This window comes from Geotrypetes seraphini, chromosome 12 (assembly GCF_902459505.1).
Source record: "Geotrypetes seraphini chromosome 12, aGeoSer1.1, whole genome shotgun sequence".
Taxonomy (NCBI): domain Eukaryota; kingdom Metazoa; phylum Chordata; class Amphibia; order Gymnophiona; family Dermophiidae; genus Geotrypetes; species Geotrypetes seraphini.
The window spans coordinates 20,130,164-20,141,826 of record NC_047095.1 but is presented as its reverse complement, the minus strand read 5'-3'; the positions used below and the strand labels follow the sequence as shown (position 1 = coordinate 20,141,826).

General features: G+C 42.9%; 1 long non-coding RNA gene across 4 annotated transcripts in view; it reads left to right on the top strand.

Moving 5' to 3' along the window:
- The first annotated feature begins 6,898 nt into the window (after positions 1-6,898).
- The window catches only part of LOC117346780, a 60,238-nt gene continuing 55,473 nt past the window's right edge, over positions 6,899-11,663 (top strand). For 3 of the 4 annotated variants that reach the window (XR_004536661.1, XR_004536660.1, XR_004536658.1), the window contains exon 1: positions 7,637-7,914. This is a non-coding gene — a long non-coding RNA (uncharacterized LOC117346780). Of the gene's footprint in view, positions 7,123-7,636; positions 7,915-11,663 lie in introns of those variants that run through there. The other variant, XR_004536659.1, reaches the window with a different exon arrangement.

Genomic DNA, 11,663 nt, shown 5'->3' with positions numbered 1-11,663 from the left:
ACTAGAGCTAACATTTCATAATGCATCCTGGAAAGTAAATTCCCTGGCACTGTCTTGATTAGTGACCCTGCTCATGTCTGTGGAGTAAGGGAGCACAGGCTCTCAGTATGCACAACCTGCTGGTCTCCCAAGAACAGAACTAATTACACAGCGGAAAACCAATCATTTTTTACCCCCAAACATGAGAGCGCATGGCTAAATGTCATCCCAAGATCAATGATGCTGCTTCGTAAAGTCATTCTCTTGACTAGAGCAGACAGTTTCTCTCTGCCCTGTCTCCAAATTCACAGACTGGTGAGTTTCCAAATAGAAAAATCAACAGGGAACAGAGGACTTCAGGTCTCAGGGGGATGCAAGACATAGTGAGCTTTGGCTTAAGACAAGGCCTACAAGTAGCTCAATTTTTATTTTCCATTTTCTGTATAAACCCACACCATTGTAGGTGGTTAGAAGCTATTTTCTTTTATAAGATTTTGTTTTAGAAGTTATATATGCCTCTACAGCCAGGTCTGGATAATTTTTGTCAGAATGTAAGCAGAATGTCTGCATTCTTCCAAATCAGTGAACGGCAAAGAAGCATATTACCTAGGAAAAAAACCTCTGTGACTAGTACTATTTTCAGCAAAACTTTACTGTTGTTTTCCGTTGTGCTTTCTGAGTTTCACTGGGATTAGTTATTTTCTGAATATAAAAGATGGCAGTGCAGGTTCTTTCAAATTTAAAATTCAGTTGTGGAATAGAGAAACATTCTGCATAGACAACAGGGAGCACAAAAATGTCTAATTTATTCTGTTAGTTGTTAGGAGCAACTGATTTCTGTCAACTATCCCTATACCAAAAATGTATTCGCCCTTTATCAGCCTTACATGATAAAAACAAAACATCACAGCTGAAGCAGTGCATCAAATACAAAGCTGTAAGTAGTCCATATTGTTTATGGAAAAAAAATTGAATTTGAAGTTTTAAAGTTTTTTTTTAAAGTTTATTAGGATTTTATATACCGCCTATCAAGGTTATCTAAGCGGTTTTACAATCAGGTACTCAAGCATTTTCCCTCTCTGTCCCGGTGGGCTCACAATCTATCTAACGTACCTGGGGCTATGGAGGATTAAGTGACTTGCCCAGGGTCACAAGGAGCAGCGCGGGGTTTGAACCCACAACCCCAGGGTGCTGAGGCTGTAGATCCAACCACTGCGCCACACACTCCTCCACTATTTGCCATGCCAGACCCCTCCTTCTCCCCATGTGCATTTTAAAATGGAAAGTTTTACAGTCTGTACCTAAAATAACAAAATTTTGAACCAGTCTCATATATACCTAGCTCCTTTCCCCGATCCTCCCCCCGGTTGTGTATTAGATTTGTAAACCTTGGAAATGCAAAAGATGGACCTTTTGGCCTAGATTCTTTATAGGACGGCCCAGGAGGGGCGACCAATACAGAATCGGGCCTACACTAACCCGATTCTGTAACCGGCGTCCATGTTACAGACGCCAGTTACAGAATCGGGTTAAAGTAGACACAGCCACTACACTTATCACGGCAAGCTGGGTTTTGTTTTGTTCTTTTACTGTGATTTTTTAATCCCAATGTGACTTGTAGTATATCATAAAGCTGCCAACTGGATCCAGATTCACAGGACAGGGCTGATCCAGTCCTGAGTTTACTCTGTTGCATGCAGTGATTTGTAGTTCTGATTTTCCCATTGTATTCCCTAAGAAAAGCATGATTACAAGTCCCAGTATGCACTGAGGTACACCCAGGACTGGAATCCTGTCCTGTGAATAAGGATCCAGTTTGCAGCTTTAGTGTATCACCTCGTCATGTTAGGGCATTCATAGTAATAAAATGCAAAACATGTTTTGCAAAATTTGTATCTAATTACTATTTAACCCGCGGTGACTTAAATACCACTAAAGTAAATTTTGTCAAGTTGCATTAGGACTCTTTAAGTCATATTAAGGATCAAGAAATACAACTTAAAGTCCTAGCACAGCTTGATAACTTGCCCCCTAAATGTTACACAACACCTGCATTAAATACAAGGTTCACTTCCTGGTCTTCTCATCCATAGACAGCGGAACGCTGCTTTGTTTGGGGAGCCTCAGGAGCTCCGCCCTGATGCACGACCTCTCTTTAAAAAAAAAAAAAAAAAAAATTATTTATGCATTTTCAAAACAAATTCACAAGCATCTGCTCATTTCAGCAATACAGAGTACCAAGGAATATTATTACAAATATGAAACCATAAAAATCAAAATTAAGCCCCTTCCTTAGACCACTCTTAATAACATTCATCTGGATTTAGTAACATCTTTAAAAATATTGGGTGTCATTATTGATGATAAGTTCTCCTATCACGAACATATAAGTAATACTGTTAAATTCTGCTTCTATAAATTACGCATGATTCGCTCGATTTCTAAGATACTCGAGCCGAAATCACTAAACATTTTAATCCACTCCTTAATTATCGCTAAACTTGATTATTGCAATTCATTATTAATAAACATCACACAAAAAGAAAAGAAGCGTCTTCAAATAATACAAAACACAGTCGTTAAACTTATTCATAACGGTAAAAAATATGATCATGTTACTCCTTTCCTGATCAATTCACACTGGCTTCCAATCAACCATCGTATCACCTTTAAAATATTACTCTTAGTATTTAAAACTCTGTCCACCAATGAACCACAATTTATTAATAGAATGCTTATTCCTTATAATACACCGCGCTCTTTCCGATCTACAATCCAAAAGCTCATAGTAGTCCCTTCCTTGAAAGTTATCGGAACCAGACGCCATGATATGTTTTTGGTGATGGCCCCACAACTTTGGAACACTTTACCTCAATATATAAGAGAGGAAAATGATCTCAGCCGTTTTAAAAATAACTTAAAAAGTTTTCTTTTTAAAAATGCTTTTAATCTTTAAATTATATTCAAATTGTAAAGTAGTTACCTTCCAGGATTATACTACCCCCTCCCTAATGTTTTTTTTTACCATCTATGGTTCTTTTTTCTACTTTAAAGCACTGATTTGTAACTTTATTCCTCCATCCCTTGTGTATCAATTAGTCTGTAAGTTTGTCAGTCTAACCCATTATTTTTAAATTTTAAACAGTATGTCTAAATGCATGTTCATTTTTATTGTATTGTATCTCGCTTAGTAAATTTGAATAAGCGATTTATCAAATCAAAATAAAACTTGAAACTTGAAACTAGCGTTTTTAGCACGTGCTGAAGATTAGCGTGCGCAAACCCCACGCTAAATGAAAAATACTAATGCAAGCTCTATGGAGGTGTTAGCGTCTAGTGTGCGCGGCATTGTAGCGTGCGCTAAGCGCGTGCTAAAAACCGCTAGAAAACCTTAGTCAAAGGAGCCGTTAGTCATTGCCGCTTCGAGTTTTTGGAGAGTTTTCCAAATGTTTTCCTACGTCACCGTTGAGAAGCTGTTATCCCCAGCTCCTTGTTTGGTTGAAGACTCAGCGCCCTGATCTGCATGAGGCCCCCCATTGCATGGCTGCATTGGGCACTTCTGGACCTCGGCAGTCACACTCTAAGCATCTCTTGACACTGGAATTGGTGGTGGTCGGTTAAATGGAGGAGACAAAGATATTTCCAACTCTGGATCTCCAGAGGCTCGTTCCTCGGAAGCAAATGCGGGTAACTCAACTCCAGGTAAGGATGGTGAGCTGGCCATGAAGCTATCCATCGTCAATTGCCCGGCTGAGGAGGGGGTTCATTATGTGGGGCATAATGAAGAACCAACAGGAAACTTGCTCAGTAGGAAAATGGTAAGGCAAGACGGAGTGCTAACGCTGGCTGTTAACATGTTGCCATCTTGGCCACTCCCCCTGGTACATAACCTCTCAATAGCTCCTGAATCTTTCCTTCCCCCCCACCTCCTCCTGGCACTTTAGTTTTAAATCTTCAGCAGCCGCTGCACAGTGTCCATGAACAGGCCTGCTCCCGGAAGTAGAATGAAGGATTCCGGGGCAGGCCTGCTGTTTGACGCTGCATGGTGGCTATGTGGTGGCTGCCCGAAGATTTAAGCATAACACTGGGAGAAGGGTGGGTGGGAGGGCTAAAGTGGCTGAGAATTTTTGGGGAGGCCATGGCCCCTGTGGCCTCCTCCTGTTCCAACACCTATGTTCCCATCCCTTTCTTTGCTCCAGTAAGAATTTCCATGCAGTGTATTAACTGTTTTGTTGATCTCCACATTTACTGTTAACATAACGTGTATTAAACACCTAGGTCCAGATTCTCTAAATGGTGCGGGTTTTCACTGATTTTCAAGACACCTAAAATATTGGCACCGGAATCACGCCTCCATAGGCGCTTTACAATACCTAATGCCACTGTGGGCATGGCTAACGCCAGAAGTGGCATTAGGTGGTGTAAAGCTCCTAAGGAAACACAATTCACATCAAAAGTAGGTGCCGGGATGTAGGCCTGGAAAACCCTGGTCTACATTTCCAGGGCCTACCTTTGCCAGAGGTGCGATTCTGTCACGTGATTGACATGCGATCAACAGCTGCTTTTAAGGTAGCCACCGACAATGGTGCAAGTTAGAGAATCCGGCCCTTAACCCTTTCAGGACCATAAGGATCGTAGGCCAATTTTTGTGGTTTTGACGACATTTTTATGGTAAAAAGGGCTTGCAGATGCCAAAAAATTGATTTTTTTTGTGAAATATCATTATTTTTTTTAAAAAAAATCACACTTCTGGCTTATGGACAGTGTGGCAAGTGAATCTTCTCGTCAATCTGGCAACGACGCTAATGAATGAATGTCGGAACCAGTTTGTTTACATAAAGGCAGTATCATATGGAATCCGTACATATCAAATTTAGAACTGTAGACTATCCCAATCAAAATTTATAGGATTTTAAAGTTATGGGACAAATATGTCCCTTGGTCCTGAAAGGGTTAATGCAGCTAGTAAATAAGGCCTTTAGGGAAGTAAATGTAGCTGGTGACAGAGATGAAATTTATTAAAAAAAAACCCCTAAGGGGCAGCGATTCTCCCATGACAAATGCAACGAAGCTTTTAGGAATTGAATGGTGTATTTGCCATGGCAGAATCACTACCACGGTTTTGTAAAATGGGCCCTAAGTCCCAAAGTAACCCCCCTTTTTATGAAGCCATGCTAGCGTTTTTTATCATAAAGGGGGGGAGGGGGTAAGTTAGTTAAACCTTTTGAAGGCTGGCTCAAATGCTACAGTATATAAGGATAGCAACCAGATGTCATTATAATTTATTATTTAGAGCTATTATAATTCATACCGCATGAGCTTTTTTACACGAATAGAACAGGTATGATAAATGTTGATTTATGCACACTAGGGTCATATTGGAAGACAAAATCTATATTCCCCAAGGCACAGTGAGCAGTAAATGAAATTATTAATGGAACTTTTCTATAGTATGGAAGATAAACAACCAAAGTTCACTCAAGAGGGTAACATCCCTTACTTTTATCTCCTTGTTTTAAGCTGTGCTCAGCAGCTTTCTTTTCAGCAGTACTGTGCTCTTTATTGTCAACATATTCACTTTCCTTTCCTTTTTTTTTTTTTTCCCGACTTCATAAATTAGAAATACAGGATTGTTTTAGTACCTTGAGGAAAAAGAGTTCAAAAGCAAAGGTAGCAAAAATTATTTTCAATTTAAACATACATTATGTTACTTTTTAAACTTTTAATTTTCTAGTTTGTATGTGTCAAATTAAAAAAAAAAATTTAATATTTTACCAAGATTGATCAATGTACTTTTCATATAAGAAACCCCCATGGGCCAATCACTGAAAAGCAAACTAAGGGCTCCTTTTACTAAGCTGTGTTAGCGTTTTTAGCACACGCAGCATTTTTAGCTGGCGTTAGCGTCTAGCGCGCGTGGCAATTTAGCACGGGCTATTCCACACGTTAATGCCCTAACGTGGCTTAGTAAAAGGAGCCCTAAGTTAATTGTCAGCAGGAGCCCAGTTATAGATGAATAGAGAATTTCACTTAGGGATCCTTTTATCAAGCTGCGGTAGGGGTTTAACGCATGTAATACCGCGCGTTAAACCGCCTGCCGCGCTAGCCGCTAACACTTGCATTGACCAGGCATTAGTTTTTTAGCCGGCCGCAGGGGGTTGGCGCGTGATGAAATGCCCGACGCGCTAACCCCGCTAGCGCGGCTTGATAAAAGGACCTTTTAGTTTTTTAGCCTCAAATCCTACATAAAACCTGACATTGGTGCATCATCTTATCTGTCTGTCCCTCGGCAGAGTAGCGCTATAATCCAAATGCAATATGAGGCATATCCACTAGGTAGACCAAGAGTGTTTCCAATTGTGCCTTTGCATAAGGACTGTGAGTGAGGGAGAATCAAGCTTTCAGGAATAGTATTGTATGTGGGGGGAGTAACTAAGCAATTCCTGTGTTTCGGGTCTTGTTACTAAAGTGTGCTTATAGATTTAGCACACATTAACGATTAGTGTGTGCTAAATACCCCGCTGGATTGAGTAAATGGCAACCAAATATGGGCAGTGGAAAAAAAAAACTGGTGCTCAGCGCTCTTCAATAATGGATGCTCTGGGATGAATGCTCTCTAAGGAATAGCGTTGTTCACCAAATTCCATGCCCAACTTTGGTTGTGAGCACGTACATAAACTGAAACCAAGTTGGGCGTGCATCCACATCTATATAATAAAACCGTAAGCGGCGCATGCGCAGTCTTATCAGCGTGCTTCCGTAATCCGTATGTCCGTGGCCGCCAAGACTGCAGCATGCCCCGCTCTTTCTACGGCCCCACGCGGCACTTCACTACATTTTCGCCAGAGCGGTTTGCCAAGATAGGGGAAGCTGAACAGCTCACTCCCGCCTCTGCTCGACTTCCTGTTCACAACCCCCCCCCCCCCCCCCCCAAACAACCGCATAGGAAAAACTCACTCCCTGCTCTCCTGCCACGGCGTTTGCTTCCTCTACTCGGCACGGCGCTTTACCCGGCAGACATTGAATAAAAGGTTGCCTCCCCCTGCCGCTCTGAATACCTGACCGCCTAACTTTAAACCCGCGGCTGCAGCTGCTTTGAAGACCTGGCCTGGCCGCCTAACTTTAAAACCACGAGCTAAACAGGTATGTAGTTCTTCCTTTCACCTGAACTCGCCTGCTCCCAGTGGGCCAAGAGAGAGGGGGGAGTGGCTGCCGTGGTGATCTGGCCGACTCCCTGGTGACAGGAGCCGCGGCGGCACCTTTAAAGTGAAAAAATAACTGTGGCAAGGGAGCCGGCCAACTGGAAGTTCAAGTTGGAGCTTTGGTCTGGCCTGCTCCCTGCCCGCCTTGCCATATTGTATTTTTTTATTTGAAAGACGCGGCGGTGGCTCCTCTCATGATCCCCACCTGCGTCGGAAGTCTGACCCAGGCGGGGATCGTGAGAGGAGCCACCGCCGCTTCTTTCAACTAAAAAATACAATACGGCAGGGAGCAGGCCAGACTGAAGCTCCAACTTGAACTGCCAGTTGGCCGGCTCCCTTGCCACAGTTATTTTTTCACTTTAAAGGTGCCGCCGCGGCTCCTGTCACCAGGGAGTCGGCCAGATCACCACGGCAGCCACTCCCCCCTCTCTCTTGGCCCACTGGGAGCAGGCGAGTGAAGCCCGGTACTTCCGGGTAGCTAAGGGGCGGAGCGCGGCGCGTGCTCAGGGTCCGGGTGGAGAAGCCGGTGCTACAGCCGCTTGCACACATTAGCACTGGCTAACGCAACCCGGGTAAGGGAGGTCAAGTTTGGGAGGATCGCTCAGACTTGGGACTGGCGTTCACCTTCGCCCAGAGGTTTGTCGGCGGTGGGAGGGTCAGGAGCAGGCCAGATCGAGCAGAGCAACGGCACTAAAAGAAGGGGGAGGGGCCAAACGGAGCAGGCCAGATCGTGGTAAGAGAAGGGAAAGGGGGGTGGGGGAAAATGCTGCTACTGCTATACAGGGACTTGGAGGGGAAGGGAAATACCGCTGCTGCTTCTGCACAAGAAAGGGGGGGATAGGAGGGAAATGCTGTTGCTGCTGCATAGGTAAGTGGGATGGAAATGCTGCTGCACAGGAAAATGGGGGAAAATGACAGACAGACAGCGGGAGGGAGGGAGACAGAAAGAAAGAAAGACACAGGGGCAGGGAGAGGAACAGAAAGACAGACAGAGAAAGGGGGCCATGGAGAGAGAAAGAGAGTCAGCGGAAGGGAGACAGACAGACATGTATTCTAGCACCCGTTAATGTAACGGGCTTAATGACTAGTTATTCTATAATACTGCATGCAATTTTCCGGAATGTCCCAACCCTCCCATGTCCTTCCCATAGGAATGCCCCCTTTGTTGTTGAGTATGGATACACTTAGGCCCTGATTCTATAAATGGCACCTAAAAGATAGACCCGGAGCAGCGCAGTGTGCAATGACTGTCAATCTTCAGTTAGGCGTCATTTATAGAATCGCACCTTGGGGCACCCAAATTGGACTTAGGCGCCGGTAGGCATCAAAATCTTAGGCGTTCCTTATTTATGACAGGGTTTTTTTGGCCTAAATATCGGTGCCGTGATCTGCCCCTAACCATGCCCACTTTCTGGTAGGTGCCTTGGGCTAGGTGCCTACTGAGTTAGGTGCCTACCACCCAATTAATCTGAATTTTTGCCAATTATGTGCTCATTATTGCTCATTAACAGTTTCGATTAAGCTAATTGAAAAATGAAGTTATGTAGGTTCCTAGATTGATTAGGCATGCCAATCTAGATGCCTAACTTCAGGCGCCATCTTGTAACTGGACATGTAAAATGTATGTCCCCACTGATCTGCTGTTTCAGCCTCATTTTGGCACCTTCACATCCATTAGAACACATTCTGTACCAAATGTTGGGTGTGGGATTGTAGCATGATATGATTAATTTTGCTGGAGTTAAAGTATAAATATATTGCCTGAGCCAAGAAATGATTGAATTTTGAAAGTGTATTTCTAACTTGGCTTCTGAGAGACTCAGGCATCTGCCTTCAGCCAGTGTTAAGTGAACTTATTCAGGGGATGGCAAAGGAATGGCCAGTGTGACTAATCAAGCCCTACCCAGCCAAAATTTAGCCACTCAGACTGAGATAAGACAAAATTCAATCAGATGACATCATGAGGGAAAAGCTGGAATTGAAATACTGTTCTGCGATTGGATCAGGGAAGAGACACAGTCCCTGAGTTCCTGTCTTGGCTATTGGACAATTGCTCCTGGGTTCCTGTCTCATTGGACCAGATTTCAACCCGTCACAATCCATAAAACCAGATTCACCCATGTTCTCTCTCTTCTCTTGGGGATCATTGTGGGACATGCACCAAACCTTGCTGCATCATCCTCTCAGCTCACCATGTGCTCTTGAATGACTTCTTCTAGAAAAGGCCTGCATCATTGTGAGTAACTTTTGAACCCAGCTAAATTAATCATTCTGCTTTAGCAATATCTTATCTTGTGGCACATTTCCCTTGTTTTTAAAGATCCTATCTATAAGTTGCTCTACCTGCCGGTTATTTCATATATACCGTATATATTGTGTGTGTATATATATATATTTCATTTAGTTTTGTGTAGGTGCTGTTAGCCGTGATTCTTTAAACAGTGCTTAAGCCTGATTGACACATGGCTGGTGCCATATTTGTAGTCCCAAATTTGGTTGTTGATTTAGGTGCCATTTATAGAATCTGGCCCCAAATGTTAAATTCATTAAAAAAAAAAATATGAGCTATTTGTAATACATTAGTTTGGCTACTTTTAAAGCAGTGGTCGGTTGCTGGCTTGGCTGCTGACCACTCTGAAGGGAAAAGCTAAGAGGGAACAGACAACCAGCATTGCTTGTTCGGGTACTTTAGATAGACTTTGGGACAGATAAGGAAGTTTTAAGTACTTGTATTTTATTGTAACCGCTTAGATCTGCAATATGCTTATATATATTACAGAGCTAAGTTTGAAACAGGCAGGTCTTTTCCCCAGACTAAGATTTCTTTATAAAATATATTTCTCTATGTTAGAGAAATATATCTCAAGATAGAGAATTAGCCTTATAAAACAATCTTAATAGGATTAGTACCTAACTTTAGGCACCATTTATAGAATTTGCCGTGAGCTACACGGCATTTAGCACATGCTACTACTATTATTTATCACCTCTATAGCTTACAATCTAATTTGGATAGACAGACATTGCATATAGGGTTAGGGATGCAGGACCCAAGGTGACAGGAATTAGGAGCTGAAGGTAGACTTCAAGAGGCGGGCTTTTAACTTGGACTTGAGCACTGCCAGAGGTGGAGCCTGCCATAGGGATTTGGGCAGTTTGTTCCAGGCATATGGTGCAGCAAGATAGAAGGGACGGAGTCTGGAGTTGGCAGAGAAGAAAGGCACAGATAGGAGGGACTTACCAGCTGAGTGGAGCTTGCAGTGGGGAACATAGGAGCAGCCAAGTGAAAGAATTTGTAGGTCAGAAAGAGGAGTCTGAATTGTATTCAGAAACAGATGGGAAGCCAATGAAGTGACTTTAGGAGAGGGGTAATGTGACTATAGCGGCTCTCATGGAGTATGAGTCATGCAGCTGAATTCTGGATGGATTGAAGGGGAGAAAGATCAGAAGGCCCGAGAGTAGCGAGTTGCAGTAATCTAAGCACAAGGTAATGAGGCCATGGGTAAGGGTTTTGGTAGAAGAGGAAGGGTCAGATTTTGTTAATATTATTAAGGAAGAAGCGGCACGTTTTAGTGATATGTTGTATCTGGGTGGAGAAGGGAGAGAAGAGTCATAGATGACCCTGAGATTGCGAGCAGACAAGACAGGGAGGATGAGAGTGTTATCTGCAGAGACAGAAAATGGGGGACATGGGAAGGTGAGCAGCTCTGCTTTAGTTATATTCCGTTTTAGATGGCGATGAGACATCCAGGCGGCAATGACGAACGGGCAGGCTGAGACTCTGGTCTGGGTTTCAGGAGAGATATCTAGTGCAGAGAGGTAGATCTGGGAGTTGGCAGCATAGAGGTGATACTGGAAACCATGGTAGTCATTAATCTGTTAGCACATCTTAGTAATAAGACCCCAGATACAGGGGTCAATAGAGAAAGCCACATAGTAGAATTATGTGCTGATGGCTGAGTGACTTCTATTGTGAAATTAATGAAAAAAGCAGAAAGCTAATAATATGCAAATTCAAACCAAGTAGAACTCGTGCGCTAATCAGGGAAAGCCTGCAGCACACATGCAAAGGTTCTGTGGAAAGAGTGGCTTCACTGTGCGTCTGTCCAGACAAAACAAAAGTGCCAGCACACATCTGCACATGAACTGGAATGTCGTTCTAGTTTCAAATTCAAGTTTCAAGTTTATTGTGTATTTGATTAATCACTTACTCAAATTTCTAAACGATGAACAAATCTTTCAAATTACAGATTAAAACTGGGGTTATTAAAAACAAGTAGACACTAAGCAAACATAACAGATTAGTAACTAACAATATAAACAATAACTGAAGAAACAGAAGGAATGAATGGGTAAGGAAATACAATATTGACGATAGAAAGAGGAACAATTATGGCAGAGAACAATAGGAGGGGAATAAGATAGTAACCATATAAGAGTTTATAGCGGTAGGTACGGACTCCTAAGCATCATAGGCATCTT